The sequence below is a fragment of the Takifugu flavidus genome, chromosome 21 (assembly GCF_003711565.1).
Source record: "Takifugu flavidus isolate HTHZ2018 chromosome 21, ASM371156v2, whole genome shotgun sequence".
In the NCBI taxonomy this organism is placed as follows: Eukaryota; Metazoa; Chordata; class Actinopteri; order Tetraodontiformes; family Tetraodontidae; genus Takifugu; species Takifugu flavidus.
In genome coordinates this window covers 8,383,850-8,403,691 of record NC_079540.1, presented here as the reverse complement: position 1 = coordinate 8,403,691, position 19,842 = coordinate 8,383,850, and the positions used below count along the sequence as shown (strand labels likewise).

At 45.2% G+C, this 19,842-nt stretch overlaps 3 long non-coding RNA genes across 3 annotated transcripts; 1 reads left to right on the top strand and 2 right to left on the bottom strand.

Annotated features, from left to right (window-relative positions):
• The first annotated feature begins 1,841 nt into the window (after positions 1-1,841).
• On the top strand, positions 1,842-10,839 carry LOC130518632 (uncharacterized). The gene is made up of 4 exons (XR_008948081.1): positions 1,842-2,152; positions 3,572-3,617; positions 5,422-5,630; positions 9,770-10,839. It is a non-coding gene; the product is annotated as an uncharacterized LOC130518632 (long non-coding RNA).
• On the bottom strand, positions 3,416-4,527 carry LOC130518639 (uncharacterized). The gene is made up of 3 exons (XR_008948109.1): positions 4,373-4,527; positions 3,931-4,074; positions 3,416-3,575 (listed from the first exon to the last, which is right to left on the bottom strand). It is a non-coding gene; the product is annotated as an uncharacterized LOC130518639 (long non-coding RNA).
• LOC130518635 (uncharacterized) lies at positions 10,677-19,571 on the bottom strand. Its single transcript, XR_008948103.1, has 4 exons — positions 19,518-19,571; positions 18,943-19,006; positions 15,191-15,277; positions 10,677-11,551 (listed from the first exon to the last, which is right to left on the bottom strand). It is a non-coding gene; the product is annotated as an uncharacterized LOC130518635 (long non-coding RNA).
• Positions 19,572-19,842: the final 271 nt, after the last annotated feature.

The following is a 19,842-nucleotide window of genomic DNA, read 5'->3' as shown; positions in this document are numbered from 1 at the left end:
TTGATGAGCATTATTGAATTCCTTGGCCTGATAAAGGCGCCGGGGGCTTCATTTCTGATACACCACGGCGTCTCATTAAGCTCCTATTCAAATCAGACACTGTGAGTTTGAACACTGGTGTGATGTCGAGGTGGCGGCCACGTGCTGGACACCTCCCAGCTCTAATATCAGCACTGACACCAAAACCCTCACTGTACCTTCACAGCGCAGCAGATGACCACTGGGCTGCGTGTTCCGAGGGGTTTGCTGCCTCGGCGCTCAGCGAAGCCGGCGTGACGTCTGGGCCGGCTCTGGTAAAACAATGGAGGGACGGTTTGGGTGCTTTACCGCTGCAGGACGCAGGGAGACAGAGTGTGACCCGGCAGCCATGAGAGCGTCTGTTCTCACGGCCTGAGCGACGTGACGATAACTAACAGGGCCAAAAGCCATTATTTTGCATGGCTGCTTTGACTTTGGCCAGTAAATGTAGTGGAATAACAAGTGCATCACTTGGGGGGGGCAGTTATATGGGAACACATGTTGGATTCTGTTATCGTTACCACGGCAACACAGACAACATCATCGTCCTTTGAGCTTATATATTGCTGTTCGGTGAACACTTTCATGGACACTGTGGTGATCTATTACATAAAGAGGGAAGCAGAAGGCCTCCAACAGGCCTCCAGTGGGAGGCCAGTCAGGCCTACTGGGACCAGCTCGGCCCGTCAGGATGACGCCGTGCCCCCGACACAACAACCATCCCAACCACTCTGGAGCGTTTGTTGTAAAACAGGACAAAGTGCCCGAAAAGGCCATGTGAATATCTCTCGTTAGGACGTTTCACACAACTCACGTAAAGCGCTGGCAGCTGCCCAGTAAACCTCTGTGGTTTCCATTGTCAGGTGGTGGAGGCGCTAATATACAGTAGCTGTAGTGGCGGGTATGAGGAGAATAGAATATATATTATTGTACATAAATGTCCAGTCTGTCCGGATGATTGACAGCCCCCGTAGAGCCGTTCCTCTTAAACAGATGCCGGGCTGTGTGTGCAGGAATTTCTGCTCTGTGTTCTAGACAGATCAACGTGGCTGGCTTGATTTAATTTCATGCAAATGATGAACATGTCTGGGCATACTCAGGGGCCTGAAGACAGGCGGAGACCTTATTCAATAGCGTTTGAGAGGATTCGTCTTTTCGTGACTCTAAAGATTCCTGCTGCGATTATCATGATAATTAGCCAAGCCGGAGTGCCTCTCCAGTCTGTCTCCATCCAGCTTTCAGCTGCAGACACCAACATCTTTGAGATACGTCGATTCCGGGTGAGAAGCCACGTACAAAGAGGCGACTTCTCCATATTGAATCATCTGAAACGTGGGCCTATGTGGCGCCCGCGCTTAAAACCCGCACCGTACATGAACACACATCCCCACGTCAACCTACTAACTTTAAAAATGTGGCATAAAGATCTCAAAGCTCACATTTTCCCTGGAAATAGAGACGTGGTGGGTGACCTGGAACACCAGATTGTGTTCCTAATTTATAAAACAACACTTTGGGGCTTAATCTCAGGAGTGGAGACGGTCCTTGTTGTGGGCGATGCCATGAGAACAGGTCCGGCATGTGAACCAGACAGATTCCACATGTTTAATTGTCTCTGGTAGCGTCGCGCCGCGCGTGCACTTCTGCGTGCGTCTGTTGGGGGGCGTGAGAGCGGCGTCCATATTATTTCAATTACATCGGCTTTCTTGCATAATATCAAAAATCTCGGGGGGTGGGAACTGCCTTACCTCACTGGCTCGTTTGGGGGGTGGGTCTTGGACGGCATATAATTCGGGAGGAAAGAGTTGTTCGCGGACAAACGGTGGTCAAGATGTAGCGGCCCGGGCGGGCAGCCCCAACTGTCCAGTGCGGGGAGGGGGGGACGGGGGCTGGGGATGTGGATGGCAGCCATGCGGCGCCACATTTGGAACGAAACGAGAGAACCCGTTCGGTTTCTGAGAATGGACGAGGCCGCGGGGACGTCACGATGCGCCGTCGCCACAAAGCTCGGCACGCCGCTCATGAACGCGCTCATTTGGCTCTACGCGTGCCGCACGTCCGGAGGGACCGCAGCTTTCCAGGAGCACCGCCGAGCCCGGCGCGATCCATCCCGCCGCATCCGAGGAGAAAACAAGTAAGACGCGTGTTGTGGATCGTGACTTGTTGTCCATCTCAGTCCGAGTTCAACCAAGAATCCCCCCAAAAGCGGCGCGGCGATGGGGGGCGAGACTTGGTGCGTTGGGGCTGGAACGCACACGGCTTTAACCCCATTGTGAGCGCAGGACGAGCACAGACGAAACCTTTGCTCGTTCTATTTGGATGCGGGCTGTTCCGGGGACAGTTTAGGGGCTGTTGTAGAGGCGCGCGTCAGTAGCATCTTCTGATGTGGCCGAGCAGCATCTGAGCAGCACAAACGTGTCGCGTCACATGTGACTGCAAACACTTTTGTTTGGCACCAGATCATCGGTGCCAACATCCAGGTGAGTTCGGCTTCATCCTCACCAGCACTGAGTCGAGCCGTCCAGTCTAGTAACGTCTGGACTTCTTTAAAAGGTCGTCTGATTACTTTTCTCCAAATTTGCTGGGGGCAAAACGAGGATTTTCTAATGAATCCATTTGTTAGACGTGTTGATTCGAAGCAGTGATGCGTTCCCATTTGCGCCACTTCTGTGTAATTCACAAATTATGGAGCGAGTTAAAGCCCATTGTAGAACGGAAAAGGCTTTGACAACGTTGTTGTGTTTGGGGAGAGATTACGCCTGAAAGCAGCGGGCAGAGGAGAAACGCAAAAGCAGAGATGATTATTGTAGCGGCGTGCGGCAGACTTGGATTACACCATTGTGGAGCTCTTACATAAGGCCTGCTTAATCTCCATGAGTGGGGAATCATACCTCCCTCCCATACATGTCACATCCCTCGCAATTCAGCGTCCCATTGAGCGCTTCAACCTGCGCGTAACGCACACTGGCTGCGTCAAACTGCCTCCGAAGAGGAGATGATTCGCTGTTACAACTGGCCACGGTCGGAGCACAGGTTTTTTAAACTCCTGCTGGGATTATAAAGTCTATTTTTTGCTTCATCGCCGAGGCCCTGAACTGCATCAGTTGCGGGGTTTATAGGCCAGGTGACGCAAGGCGGGATAAGCTCTCCGGGCGAATGGACGAGGCGGGTTTTAATCATGTGTTCTGCACCTGAAATAAAACACGCGAACCCGCCAGAAGATCCAAACTGACCTTTATCACAAAACCCACATGAAACCCACGCGGGGGTGCGTGGAACCACAATCTCCCGTGCGGCCGTTGCGCGTCTCTGCAGCGTCTCTGCAGGTGCCGAAGCAGCCTGCTGAGCGACACATGTTACCCCCGTTTCAGTGACCCACAACGGGCAGATTTCCACCCCCTAAAACCTTCACGGGATTCCGGCGAGAGCGAGGGAGGAGAGCGGTCTTTCGGAGATCTCCTCAGCGAGATCTTCTCCTCAGCGAGATCTTCTCCTCAGCGAGATCTTCTCCTCAGACTTACGTGTGTATCACACATTTACGTTTTACTTGCAGGCACCTGAAAGCAGCAGACGCGAAGAAGGTTTCCTCCAATTTCCAGGTAATTAGAAACACTCATCTCTGCTTTAGTCATCTGCTAATATGTGAAGCAAGAAAATCAAAAGTCCATATTTTACACACACACACACACACACACACACACCACACACACACACACACACACACACACAGAGGCAGCAGCACGCAGCGTGGAACTAATTGATTACTCCTGGAAATCATTTTAAATCCTTTCTGGATCCCTTTTTGCGGAGGCCACTGTTCCGCTCACATTTTGCAGCATTTTCCGCAGCCTTTTATGTTCCTGACAATCTATTACAGTCGAACATTTCTCTTGTATCGCAGCAGTAACTCACCATGAACAACAAAGTAGCAAAACCCCACATGCACCGGAGGGTCAGCGGCGTCCTGGACGCGCACTAACTTTTCTTGTGATTCTGCCTTTAGCCGCCACCTCGAGTCGCCTTTTGGGCCCTGCGCCCCAACATTTACGAGCTTTACTGGCAATTAAAAGAGCTCATAATTAGAAAGGAGCTCTGAATGCGCGATTACAAAGATTTAAAAGAACAAAGAAAACTTGAATCATGATGACAATTATCAGATTTGTGGAACAACTGGAATCCACGCGAGATAAACCGTCGATGCAATAATTATTTATTACGACTGTAGGTCCGTATTAATGGATGTTTGGGTGTAATGTTATTTAAAATTCTTAACCTGGAGACCTGCTAAAAGGAAAAAAAAACATAATTATGTGATATAAAAAAAAACGTAGAGAGAGAAAGACCGTAAACGCACCTCAGCCCCGCACCTTTATCTGCGTGTTCGTGTTCTGTTTGGAATCTTCGGCCTCTTTTCACGGTGGAAAAATAGAGAGAGAGAACATTCTCTCCATAATGGCGTTCGTGCACGCCTGGATGTGTTTGTGCCTTAATTAGGCTTCACACTTGGCTTCTAGCGCACTAATTGAAATCCAGCAATGCTGGTGACGTCACGCTCCTCCTAATCACCATTGTGGCTTTTTAGAGGGAGAAGATAGAAAACGAAAACACGCGCGCGCACAAACACACACACGCACACGCAGGCACACACAACGAACAGGGTGAAATGTAAATGGACTCAATATAATAAGCTGATGCCAACCATATATCTTAAATAAATGCATTAAAGTCTAAAGACCTTCGGCAGCGCATCAATTAAAGGACTCAGTTATTCAGAAATATATTACTAATGTTACACACTCTTCCCTCTGAGTTCTGACTGTTACACAAAAATCATTTTCATTCACGTTAAAGATGTGATAAAATGGGATTAATGCAGGTTAAAATAAATATTCATTTAACAATCGCTCCGATGTAGAGCTACTTAAAAATAAGGGGATAATTTAACGTTCTCAACATCTTTATAGGTCTCCTCTTGTCAAAGACGTCCTTCGCATTGTGCTATAATATTTTATTTACAACTCTAGTGTGTACATTATTCCCCTCAGTGCTATTTATCCCCACTTTGACGTCCCTCATAAAGATCTTTCCCGTCTTCAGTCGACTGAACAGCCATAATGTTTGTTTTTCTATAGAGCTCAAGCACATTTCAGTCTTCTACGTAAACACTTAATAGCTTAGAAAATGTTCTCCCAGCAGCATCCCTGGCAAATCTTTAGTCATGCCTTTTCATCTCATTGCACCGAGGGATTTTTAACGCCACGTGATAAATCATCAGCATTAACTCCAGATTTATGACCGGCGCCGCCGTCACCTTTACCTCTCAAATAGCTGCAGAGCACAATTATCTTTGTTTTGGCCAATTCACTGTTTAAGCAGCTTTCTCTGGTTGTCTGGCCCTGATAGGTGTGCTGGAATGAGTGTGTGTTGCTGGAGGAGAGCTGTGTTTGCAGGCCAGAGGGGTTGTCTGTTATCTTTGGTTATCTAGCTGTATGAGTGACGTACAATCTTCATAAAGCTAGATAACCGAAAGTAACAAGAATCCCATTACATGTCTGCACGGAGGAAGAGAGGCCAGCCACCTCTGGGAGGACGAGACCAGCTGATTAATAAAGGTATGGAGCTGTTTTTGTGCGGGAGCTGCTTCAAGGAGAAAATGCAGTTAAATCAGACTTCTGTCGTGGTTAAAATACTTAAAAACAGCAAAATCAGCCCAGTGATCTGCAGAATCTTTTATTCGCCCTTAGAAATGTGGCACATGGTTCAGTGCAGGAGCCTTTTAGCCCAAATGATACCCTGCAGATTTGAACCTGAAGTGGCTGATAGAAGCAGTAATCAGTACGGGGACTTTTCTAACGCGTTCCAAAGTTTAATTGTGCTTTAATTATATACCAGGAACACTCTTATGACCTTGTTACGTGAGCCTATGTGATATTAACGAACATCATCATGTGTCTTTTCAAAGCCCAGACACTCAACGTTAATCTATAGAATTACTGTTAATTAGTACTTTTTCGACATTATTCTCAATCTCTGCTCTCCTATATAGTCGCTGGCCAATAGAAAAACGAAAGGTTTTTAGCGGATCCGATCTTGGAAAACACAATTTAAAGAACCCAACACATCGGCTGAGGAACATTTTGAGTAACTGTTCGATTGTTAAGGCATAATTCTTGAATAAAACTGCTCCTGTAACAGTGCACGCTAATTTCTACATACATTTTAAAGAGATGCCGACTTTAAATCAATTATTAGCAGCAGTAATTAGCAGCGCTTTGCTGTCGCTGAGAGCGCGTCCTCTCTGCCGCTGCCTTTGATGCATTTTTCACTTTTTCAGAGCAAACTGTGGAAAAAAACTCATCTCAAACAGCCAATTAACACTAGAATTTACATAACTGTGTTATACTTCTTTCACATTTTAAAACTCTTTCATCTTAGCTACCATTTCTCCCTCGACCACATGTTTACGCCGGTGTTTTTGCAACTTTGCGTCTCACTGTCCTCGTCCCAAACCGCACATTTCCCTCCACGGGTCATCGTTCTTTTGCTCATTTAATCTTTTTTTTCCCTTCCCAGCCTGGATTCTCAGATGGTCGGTTCTGATTTGTATGCATTTGCATAATGAATGTCATTTGCATGCTTAGGGGCAGACCATACCATGAGAACGGCTGTGCGTTGTTTGCACGTGTGTGTGTGTGTGTGTGTGTGTGAGAGAGAGAGAGACCACGCACGGGCACATGTGTGCCTCTATGTGCACAGCATACATTAAGCACATGTAAATTACGTTTTTTTTTACACAAACAAGCCCTCGCAGGGTGTTCCGTTCTGCACCCACACCGTTAACACTTTGTTCGCCCCCTCGGTCACGTATGGGTTTGTGTAGCTCTTTGTGAGGGAGAATTCCTCCTGCGTGTGGTGCATGTGGGGCAGCAATCAGATCAAGCCTCTTTCTTAATGTTCAGCAACATACCCACTAGAAGATGGAAAATGAGAGACTCCCTCTTCAATCCCATAATCCTCCTCTTCCCCGACCCCTCCCGTGCCAGTTTGTCCTCCTCCCCACATGACAAGTCACAGTCCTGCCACCATCTTAGGTGTTATGACTGGCACAAAATGGCAGCTGAAACAGGGGAGTGAGGACAGCCAGAGCTCCAACCTTCCCCACTTCGCGTTGCCCCGCCCCCCCCGACCGTTTCCATGCCATTGGTCGCCTTAAGACAGTGTTAATTACTGCCGGTGTGTTAATTGAACAGATTGCCCCATGAGACGTGCGGCGAAGGACGAGATAGGAGGAAACCGCGGGCTCGTTGCGAGCGCCGAGCTGGCATTTTTCAGGGCAGCTGCGAACGAGCGTCGCTTTCGCTGCACCCTTCGTCTGCAAGGAATCCACCATTTTGTGGATTCCCGCGCATCTTCTGAAAAGTTTCTGCACCACTTGGGTGTCTGGGATGCTAACCAGGGTACGCCGATGCTGTTCAACGACGAGACGCGGCGCTATCGACTGCGCGCGTGGAGCCGCAGGCGGCTAGCGACAGCTTCGTTCGATGATGAGGGGAGAAAATACACACCTGCATGTTGCTTCACACCCACGAGAGACGTAATTAGCAACATACTGGTCCTCATAAATCTCTGCTTGTTGTCTACTAATTCTTATGGCAACGCAGTTCCTATTCAGCTTGTGTACGAAGACGTTGCCGCTGTTTGAATCTATTTCACAAGGCATCATAAACATTCAAATATGTCTGATTTAATTGGAAGTGACATTAATTCAAACAGTCACTTTTGTAGGTTTTAACAAGACCTTTGTGGTTTGATTTAACTCTGCCCCCCCCCCAACCGACATCACTATGTGAAAATGTAACTGGTATTTTAAGAGGGATGCACAATGTCTTAGTTTGCCTGATTTTGCTGGTTTATACGTAACAATGCGGTTGTTTAATGTTAAACCAGCAGGGTGCCGGGGCTCATTTTTAACCCGCACCTACACCAGCAGAAATAGACCCACCTTTGAGTTCAGGGAGGTGATACTGGAGTAAGAGGACGACTGGGAAAGGCAGGAGGGATGAAGAATAAGAGGGGGCAGACAGACGAGGAGGGGAGCCTGCGACAGTGAGATCTCAATAGTGAGAGGTCCTCTTTGTGTTTCTGTGTGAGGTTTATTTTGGGGGTGCAGGGGGGTCCTAAGAAAGGAGGGGAAGAGAAGAGGGTGGGGATCCTATCCCGGGCCCTCAGACAAGCGGCACATTGTCCTCGCCAATGTGTGGCGGCACTTGTGGCGTAACGCCATTATTTAGGCCAGTGGAGGGAACGGAGGTCTGGAGACCAGCTTAACCAAAACTCCAATTAGACCCGGATCGTCCTGATTAATGGAAGAGGGAGATTGGTAAACAATGGGGGCCATTGTTAATGTAACCCCCCACCACCACCACCACCTCCCCCTCACACACACACACACACAGACCCCTACCCTCTTTCACACAGTGGACCCTCCGTCCTTATTACACACACACACACACACACACACACACACACACACACACACACACACACACACACACACACACACACACACACACACTTTGACTGTCACGTCACTGCTGGCTGTCCTGCCATTAACATGCTGCTCTGGTGCTTTTGCTTTTCCAGCAGCTCAATGAAAAGTTGGGGACGAGAATTTACGCACGCATTAAACATTAATCCCACACAATAAGTGTACAGAGAAAATATACAGCGTGACAGCAGTTCCCTCGGAAAAAATACCACTCAGATCTTAAAGACGCGCCACGATATGCTAAAGATACGCGGCTACGCTCCGAGTTATTAATGTCCTAAGTTCTACACGGAGCTCCCTTTCTTCAGGAGCCCCATCGGGCTCGTATGGTAATCGTGCAGCGTGCAATGCCTGGCTCTGCATTTCAATACGTCCTGCTTGATTGTTTTTTTTTTTTTTTAAGCATATGCGCGAATAATTAGCCACTGCATAGTCCAATCAGGGCCATGACAATGTGGGGTTGCCATGGAGACCTCATCAGTTCTTACCCCAAAACCCACCTCCCTCTTTCCCTCAACACCCTCCATCAACACTACCGCCACCTCCTCCTCCTCCTCCTCCCGCCGCCTTCCTGCAAACAGGACGGAGGGGAAAAAAGCGTGGGAAAAACACTTTGGAGGCTCAGACAATGATGCCGGTGGGGGGGGTGGGGGGGGTTGGGGGGGAGAGGAGGAAGAGAAGGAGGTGTGACGTTGAGGAGCAGCTTGTGTCTAGACTGGCAAATATCATTTGTTTTGAAGTTGAAGCTTTTTTGTTGTTGCTGGGGGGCATATTTTCCCCTCATCTGTCGGGCTTGTGTGTTTGTATGTGACGTGTGTTTCTGACACAGAAATATGCCGCTCAGGCAGTTATTGTGAGCTCACGGTACAAATAAAAAGACGACGATGGAGGCCGTTTGAAAGGGAATGCGTGATTATTTAAAATCAAGCTGCACACACAACACTTTTAGGAGCTTCTACAAGAACCGGGGAGAGTAAAATACAGAGCACATGGTCTCCTGGGATCAACAAAGCCTCTTTTTGTTGTTGCCAGTCCCACATGAACAATAAATGCACAGTCTGTTGCACATTTTGCTGAGAAATTAAGCCAATAACTGGAGTGGGACGATGACGGAGTTAGCTTGCATGCACATGATTTTGTATGATGTTAACGTCTCCTCCTCTCCTTTTGTGTGTGTGTGTGTGTGTGTGTGTGTGTTTGTAGGGCTGACGTTCTGGACTCGGGGAAAACTTCAATTTTGGCTGCGCTTAGTGTGAAACACTGTTGACCAGAAATGTAATGGTGGAAATGTAGCCTTCGCCAACAAGCTGAGAGCGCACGGAGTGGAAACAGCCACGAATGGCGGACGCACGCATCATCCAGGCCAGAAGAACCAAATTTGGACTTTTTTGGAACTCTGGGCATTAAATGTAGAAGTTAGTTTGTGTCTTTAATAGTTGGGAACTGTTCAACACAGATGCTGCATTTTTCTGTAGCTCTGAAGCTTATTTTGCTTCTCCAGAACACACACACACACACACACACACACACACACACACACACACACACACACACACTTTCTTCATTTACACTGACACAAGTCATAGATGTGATAGAAGGGTTAGATGATTTAGCTCTAATGGTTTTAATCCACCTTAATTATCGTAGATAATTTTTTTCAGCTTTTTCTGCTTTTTAGTTAGTTTCAAAATAATGTGATTGGGTTTTTTTTTTGGTGCAATTTCAAAACAGTTTGGGAAACTTGAACCCTTCACTGTTATATTTCGTACAATTGGTGAATAATTATGTGGCACTATTCTCAGTATGAAATAAAACCTTTGCACTTCAAGACACATGAATGAATAAATGTTGCTAAAATGAGGACGACAGCGTTCGAATTGTTCAACAAAAGTCACAGCTGCTGTTGCTGGAGGGGCAATTCCATGAATCCATCATTTCTTTTTATCTATGCAAAAAAAAGGCTGTTTTTGTTGTTTACAGAGGAATTTGATTTGCTAACTTTGCACATTATTGGAACATTTTCAGTTTATGTGATGTTACTATTATGTAATACGAGCTCAGGTCATTTATGAATCGAGCTGTTTTCGTGAGTTAAATTCTATGTTTGACATTTCATTTGTCTCATCACATGAATTCATTTGTTCCGATTGTGAATATTTGCACTATGAATTACTGTCTTATTAGCAGGATTTGCACAACGTGCTATTAAAGCACTCCAACTTTGTACTATGCAGTTTTTTAAATCAATAAAAATATTGTTTACGAGTGATCAACTGTCTGTAAATGAGTGTTTCTTAAAACGGCCGAGCAAATTAGGTGGTGATGAAATGAATCAATGATTATTTGAGGGGGATTTTTGCGCAGATGTAAAAGTTTGTTAGTGAAGATCTAAATAAGCACTAATTTATATGAGTGTTTGCGCCAGAAAATGGGTTTATTCAATTTTAACTTGGAAAATCACTTTCTGAAAAGGAACCTAACAATAAAACATATTTCCAGTTCCCTTTTAAGAATGACAGAAGATACATTTATATATGTTTAAACACTAATGTTAACAGGTGGAATAGTAGGAAGCATCTTGTTTAATAATTGTGACGCATTAATGCCTTTAAACCCTGATGTAACATTTGCCAAGTCAGCGTAATTTGATGTCTGTCTACCTCCAAAATGTATCATAGTGGAAACACAAAATTAAAGGTGCATTTTGCGCTGTCATTTTCCAGATTTTTGGTGGGTTTTAAACGGGACCGGAGCAATAAAGCCACGGCATCTCGCCATTCCAGAGTCATAACACGATAATAACACACTGGTTCCAGCTACTCGCTGTAGTCTGTCTCTGTCCCACCTGGGTGCTCTCGGGGTCTCTGGCGGGGGTCCTCAGCTGTCGCAGCTCAGCGGATTCAGCTGCCGCATCCGAGCGAGAAGAGAGCTCGCCGTTTCGCTCGTGCGTGCGTGTGCTCGTGCGCTCTCTCGTTCTCTCTGGGGCTGAAAGCCAGAAGGGGCAAATGGTTTGTTTTGTTTCATATTAGGGCAGAATTCCTGAGACACGATGGCAAAGAGATTAAAAGTTTCACGATCATTTTTGAGTATATTATGATGTATCATCTGACACACCCTTCCTTCCTTCCTTCCTTGCTTCCATCCTTCCTTCCTTGCTTCCATCCTAGTAAAGCTTTTTTAATATCAAGGATGTGTCAGATTGTGACTACGGCTACATTCATGAAAGGATACAGTGCTCATGGCTATAACGTATGGATCTAGATCATAGTCGGAGTCCTCAGCCTGAGAATAAAATGAAGCTGCCATGTTTGTTTAACAATTAAGCACAATGAAGTCACGCGGACACCTTTTATAGTGGTCGTCAATGAGACAAATGGCTGTTGTTTTTTAACCTAATAAAAGTGCCTCTGTGCACAGATAACCGCAGGAAGACAGGAATTATGCTCATGTGGGCAAAGTCTGCCCCAAAAGCAATGAGAGAATGAAGCAATCAGGGAATGAAGCAATGAGCGAATGAAGCAATGAGCGAATGAAGCGATGATAGAATGAAGCAATGAGAGAATGAAGCAATGAGCGAATGAAGCAATGAGAGAATGAAGCAATGAGCGAATGAAGCAATGAGAGAATGAAGCAATGAGAGAATGAAGCGATGAGCGAATGAAGCGACGAGCGAATGGAGGCGGGTCAAGCGGCAGGTACGCCCTGCAGAGGGCAGCGCTGCAGACCAGCCTCCAGACAGCAGGAAAGTTACGGGACCTGTTTGATGATAATGGAATCAATAACGAAACAAAAGCTCACGTCTGGGAGGAAAATCGTGGGAAGTGCCACAGAGGGCCTGATTAGCATTCTGTGCTGCCCGTCCCTGTGGGCCGTCTATTGGAGCCCCCCGACCCAGAAGTGAAGAATGGGGCAGAAATGTGCGAGGGGCTGCGGAGACAGACGGGGGATGAGGAAAGTCGAGGAAGACAGCTTCACAAAGACAGGCACGGTGCTGTTGGGGTGGGGGTGTGTGTGTGTGTGTGTGTGTGTGGGGGGGGGGGGGGGGGTCACTGTGAAATCAGACAGTGTGAGGGAACTGGGTTCAAGTTCACTGGCAAACCTTCGTCTGCGCGATGACGTGATGAAGACAAATTACCGATTCATCTACTTCCTCCAGTCTGGGTTTACCTGTTAGTGCTGGGAAACGTTCAAGAAACACTCAGGAAGTGACGGAACAGGAACAGAACTAAACAAACTGGCTCAAGTGTTGTTGCAATGTAAGGCTTTCAGGGGGGGGGGGGGGGGTTCCTTCACGTAGTTGCTTTTAAAGCACAGAAAACACAATGCATCAGAGCCAAAGTTTCACTCTTTGAATAAAGAGAATATTAAATCTGAAAAGGGAAAAAAAACATCTTTACTTGAGTTTTAAACTCAATGTTGAATATCAAATTCTCGAATGTAGCTTGATGCGTTCCATATGATGTTTTACCCTCACGGAGCTACAGAGTCGAAATGTCTTCATGAGCTCAGTTGTTGCTCTTCCAAACACGTCAGACAGGACAGGTCAAAACTGATGGCTGGACTTTTCAAAACCGTCCTCAGGTCCAACGTGTTCAGGTGTCAGACTGCATCAGGGGGCGGCACCACGAAAGCAACGTGCATTACAAAAACTAACAGGAAAATCTTTCAAAAACAGTTTAAAAACAGCAAATTCACAGTAAATAGAATACTTCTTAATTCACTCAGGAGTGAAGTGAAACTCGGTTTAAGGGACGGGATCTTAAAGCACGTTTTTGAACTGAGCATTTTAAAAATGCCTATTTTACAGATCAGGTAACAGACCCAAACGGAACGGGCCCCCGTTAACAGCGTGAGAGCAAACAAAGCTCTCACCACTGGATCAACTGAAGTCCGCGAGGTACTAAAGGTCAGAAATTAAGCGTGACATGAAGAGATCTGACCTCAAGGCACATGGACAATGGCCACTTCCTCCCTCATTCACCACCTCGCCGCACACAATTGGCTCCTCCAACGGGTGTGTGTGTGTGTTTGTGTGTAGGAGGTTGCTGGATGACTCTTCGATGGCCTTTAAATCCACAAGTGACTTGACCTTTGATCCCTCTGATTGGTGCTCTGTGTCCCTACAGGCCTCTGGGATTTCCCATGAGACACCTGTGAGCTCCTGCTGGTTGGTTTCTATAGAGCTTCCGCTCTTGCCTCTAATACCATTAAGTCTTGCTGGAACGTCCACGGTTTTTAAATGGAGTGTCTTTCACTGACATATTGCTGAAAACAGACTTGTGCGTGAGCGGGTGTGAAAAGTAACAGTTCGCCTCAAGCGCTAATTTCTGCGATGCACATATGTGTTAGGAGCCCAGCGTCCGATTCAAGTGTTTTTAATGTTCTGGAATTATCTCTGCTGGCCCGAAAATTACTTTCAACTTCAATAAAAGACCACAAAGCTCAGAGAAACCACGACGTGCGTGCGTGCGTGCGCGTGGATAAAGAGGTTGTTGACCTGCTGGTTTGCTGGAGTTTAACCTCTTGGCCTCCATTTTGATGAGAAGCTCAGAGGTCAGACAGGAGGACGACGGAGTGTGGCGTCCGCCCTCGACGGACTGGGAAATATTATTTCAGTCCAGTTTTGGGGGGCTTCCACGCACAGACGACCACGACAACAATGCCGTCTGACTTCAGAGCGTGGAGGCTTTCCGATGGAGCCCTGGAATGCCGAACCTCGGTTCAACAGTCATTCAATCACTCGCTTCCCACATAAACAATCTCGCCTCAGACGCTATTGACCAGTTTTGGAATCCTCCCTCGACTCTTGCTGACCATTAAGGTGGCAAACTCATCGGGGAAACAATACCTCCTACAATATAAAGCCAATCCATCCAGATGAAGAGACAGGGACAAAAACAGGGCTACGAATCAGCCGTGAGTATGTCACAGCACGCTGGAGGGTCTGACTTCTTAATTAGGCGTATAAAGAGGCTGGGTCAGAAGGAGCAGACAGGCAAATAAAGGCGGGCGAGATGAGGCCCTTCAAACTGTCTGCGATGCGATGGGCGTGCGTGCGTGCGCGTCTGGACGGAGCTGTGAGAAAGTGCGCCCCCGTGTCGTTTGCATGTCTGAGTCTGCAGGTCTGCGCGCGAGTGCGTTTGGGAATGTGTCCACGTATGTGACATCGTGTGAGGCGTCAGGCGGCCCCCGTGGATCCGTAGGCCTGTGAAACGTCTGACTGCCGTGTCAGTAAAGGACGCTAATGATGTAAAGGATTCACAGTCCCCTCAGGTCTTTGAAGATTGTGTTTTTCTGGTTAATAAATGGATTTGAAATTTTTTTCGACAGTCCGATTGGAACCGTTGACAATAACCAACGCGACCATTTTAGCTTTAGCATGAAGAACATTAGCCCATCCCTGTCCATAAAATGCTGCCTACTGCCTGAACACCACATTTAACAGTGTCATATTTTTTCCCAATGAATTCAACGTTATACGACACACGAATAGAGGTCAACGGGTTAATGCCTTTGGACATTAATCTGCATTGTGCGTGTCCATTTATGGTCACACTAAACGTAGAGAAGACTGAGAAATGTCTCTGTAAGTCATCTGTGGATAAAACAAGTCAGTTTACTCACTCTGGCTCTGGGCAGACGCTGCTCAGTCAATCAAGACCGGTGAGAACCAGCCCTGAGCCCTCCGACCCAGCTGCACTTGTTTGTTGTCTGCGAGACACAGAGAGGTCAGAGGTCAAATAAGTTCACAAGAACTCGTGCCTTTGACATGTTAATGTTGCGGAGCGGCACAAGAAACACACAGAGGTGATTATAATGTTGTCGGGACGTCGCTTGTTTAAAGGTGACACACACTTTGATGGACATGTTGACTTTACTGGCGGATGTGAAACACTTTAAGGTGCCAAAGATTAAAAATCTGAAAAGTTCAAAAGTCAAAATAGGGTGGGAGGTAGCAACTGTGCACACATATTAGGGAAGAGGAGATGATGACAAACTGAATGTTTGTAGTGAGATGAGCTGTAAGTGTGACATTCTGAATAATTTATATAGACTATATAGTATATAGTATGTGTATAGTGGCTCAAGTACAAATGTCAAACCTGTCAACCATAATAAAATATTTGAAACATTAATATTTCTTGAATATTAGCGTTTCAGATTTAATCTACTTTAAATCCTGATTATTTTTGATTGAACACACACACACACACACACACACACACACACACACACTCTGTTCTCAGGGGTTTTACCACCCAGCTCACAGCGCCCCCAGACGGGGCTTTGCGGTACTGCAGCGACTGACAACCAGAAAAGCGTTTCTAATAATTGAACTGATATTTTGCTAATCTGATTTAAAATAAGACAAAAATCTTCAAAGAACATTGAACAATTACTCAAGGTTTTGTCTTAAGAGTAAATATTACTTATTCTATTCTCTAATACATAATAATAAGAGTTTGGTTTTTTTTTTAAGTCACTGTATGATAAACATTTAAACTAATTCTGCCGATACTGGCAGGAATAAACCTGCCAACCCTGCCTTAAGTCTGCTTGTAAATACTGCTATGAATCCAACCAGTGTTTCATGCTTAAATCTCCACAAGAAAAACAAATAAAGAACTAATTTCTGAATGAAGAACACTTTCTTCCCTACGAACTGCATCTCGTGCTCCCTTCATATTCCCCCTCCAAAGGCTGGAGTTATAAGCTATTTTGTTTCTCTGTCTTCACACGGAGGCCTGTCAATCAGTCCCCCCCCCCAGTGTAAACCGGAGTGGTGTGAAAGCAGCCACTCCCGGTGCCCTGTGGGTCTAATTGGCGTGGATTAAAGGAGCCATTATATCAGTGGAGCTCATCTGAAAGCGAAGCTTCAGCTCACACGTTTGATCATGCTGAGAAACTGATACAGCGATAACACATCCCTCATATACTCACTTCTTCCAGACGGCGCCGCCGGCACGACCAGCACGCCGTGCATGAAAGTGATACTATGATGTGTAATACAAAGGCTTTTACTGTAATAACAGGTTTATCTGTTATAAAGTATTTTGTCACCGGTAAAATTATTGATTTATCGGCTGTGAAACCGAAGAGCAGCAAGTTTTGGGGTCTTTTGTTAATCCTTCATAATTGTGGTAAAACTTGTTTTTTTTTCCTAGATTGATGAACACACACATTCTCTGTGTCTCTGTTTTCAATTTCCACAGAATTTTATTTTCAGAAGTTAGAAAAAAATTTGGTGAAAAACACCACAAACAGAACCGAAAAGTGGGAATAGATATTCAGCATCAAACGCTTAAACAATATTGTTTGAATTGAAGATATTGACTGAATATCAAAGATAATAATAAAATATGAGTACTATAAGATAAGAGCATCTACGGTTGTTGGATGGTTTTTACAGGTTTCTGGTCGCAAACGTTTTAAATAAGAAGATGAGATTTTGAGGGCTGGTTTGTCTGAAAACCCCAATATAAAATTCTATTTTTGCTAAAATCGAGACTTCCTCATATTCACGCTTAAGCAGAAACCTCAGCGAACAGGAGCTGCTTTCTTTCAGAATATGGCTGCAAGTGCTGCGAAGCTGAAAACCATAAGACACAAAACACGCCGCATTCATCTGAAGCGGAGCAACAGCACAAAGGTTGTTTGTGCAGCAGGGAAGGGCGACGGTGGGGTGAAGGGTTGTGGGGAACGCTCCCTCCTGAGGTTCCCAGCCCGCCCGCCAGGCCTTTTCAACTTCTCCACGTCCCGCACTCTCCTGTTATTACTCCTTAATTACTCGCTTCCCAACGGCCCCAAAAGTACAACAGATTGCTTCATGCGAACGTCATTTGGATTTTTATCTTGACGTTGCAATATTTCCAGATGTGTTCATGAGGGTGTTTGTTGTCATTTTCAGCGTATTCCAATTTATTAAACCCTCAACGAATCCTATGTGAACAGTCCATATATAGATCTGTATGACCCCCCCTGCAGCTCTCTCCAGCGGTCATTTTGGGGTGTCAAGGACCTTGCACTTGGGAATTTGGGAGGTGGACCCTCAATTAGTGAGCCACGCGTCCTTCAGAAGAAAGAGGAACTCCTGGAGGAGTCCTTAACGACTGGCCTCTCTTCACTTGGCGCTGACCCTACGACCTCGGGGTCACAGGCCACAATAAACAACCATCTGGGGCTGTGTTATCGGCTCTATGTCGAAGGGGATGGATGACAAGCCCTTGCATTCAGACAAATCTGTGGGACACCATTGAAGGGCCTGAGAACGGCAGAAACACCTTTCTGAACATCCGCCCAGCTGCATGAATTCAGCGTCGCCCTCTGATCGGCTCCGATAATGCGGGCCTGCCGGTTTTAATTGAGCCAAGCAAGAGGGAAGAAAGGCTGCACATACGTGCTGCACACCGGGGAGCTGCCTGCACCCACCATAATCCTGTATGTATGGCCACTGAGCAGCACTAATATGGAGCTATTTTTTAGTAAATGTCTTGCTCAATGGTATAATGCGAGGAAGGAAACCTTTAGGGCCAGTGGGACTGCTGTCCTGCAAGCAATTAAAGACGCTCGATATAAACGATCAAAGAGTTTGTTTCTGAAGCCCGTGGCTGCTAATGATGATCCGAAACACCCTTTTAATTATTGCACTAACTCAGCGGTTGAAAATTATAAAAAAAAATAATTACATTTGCATAATGTGCTTGAATATAAATGTTAATGCCCAAAACTTCACTTTTCACTTTCTCTTATTAGTATTCTAATTCTCCCATTATGTTTTAAAAGACGTTATAATTAAACTATATAAAATATATACCATTATTACTAGGCAAATAATGTATTCTGACTATTTTCTGCTCGGTATTTTGAATTAAATATCATTTAGTTAATAATGCAATACCATTACAGTTCTGGAAAAAAAAGGCTTAATATAGGTTTATTACTGAGGCTTACAATCAAAAGCCCCAAAGAAATACTTGAATCATAATGATTTTCTATCTTTCAAGTGTGGATTAAATAAATCTAAGACATTAATTGCTTGTGAATTGTGATCATATTTCATTTTTTAACAGTGTAAGGCTTGAAGTGCAAGTATTTAATGTATTTATAGGTGTTGATATAGTCATAAATTACATTGTGATCCTATGTTTGCATTGACGTAAGAGTCTTAAGGACTTCTAATTTCAAATACTAATAAATAAACAAATTGTCTTGCATGTTTCAACGTGATGTCCAGCTATTGTGAAAATAGACGTTTTAAGATGAAGTATTGTAATTGTAAATTGTTTTAAGCGATCTCTTGTTCCTTGTCACCTAAAATTGTGGTCGTGATAAATGAATATTTATTGGCTTAATCAGTATTTTCTGTCGACACACACCGAGGAGCGGACCTGGCTCACTGCTGCCACCTCGTGGTCGAATAAGCGGTAGCTCATGTCCATCCTGTGGAGCAGAAACAAAGTTTTCAATTTACTCACAGTGACATAAGTATTAATAAAATAAATAAAATTTGTATGTGTGCTGCGCTTTTTTGCCAACAATAAATATGCTGGACAGAATATTTACACTACAAAACATAATTTTATAATGAATGCGTCATGATGCTGTATAATTGTTGAAAGTTTGGCTTTCCAAAAGCTATTACATCTGCCAAACAGGCTATTGTAGCAGTGTTTTAAGCAAAACATGCCCAAACAATAATGCTGATTCTACAGACTGGCACAAGTTTATTCAGTTTTGTCTGCGTAGACTAGAGGAAAGAATAATTATTGTTGGCTAATGATGTGCTATGATGTAAATGATGGCGCATGATAAAACGTCTGACGTCCCCACTCGATATAAGAACTCAATTAGACACTGTTAGAGTGATAAAAGCAAATTTATACACTCACTTGTGGTGAACTTGCATGTGTTTATAGGGTGATTTATTAAAAAAAACAAAAACAAAACATACCGTCGTCATTCATGTCGGTTTGCGTTCATATTTTTACGACATTTGTCTCGTGCCATTGGCCGTAAGTAAAATAGGTGTGTCGTAAGTAAAATAGGTGTGTCGTAAGGAAGATGGACGCATTCATTTCGGACACGTTTCCCTCAGTAAAAAGTGGATTTCGGAGGGATGTCGATAGCGCCATGTAGAGGCTACTTCTGGCGTTACAGTCGAATCCTCTGGGAAGAGAACATCCAGACAGCAAACATGCAACATTACTCATTTGACTGTCCCACAAGAGTGCAAAGAGAAGGTTGCAAATATGCAGCAGGGAATATTAATATAGAGT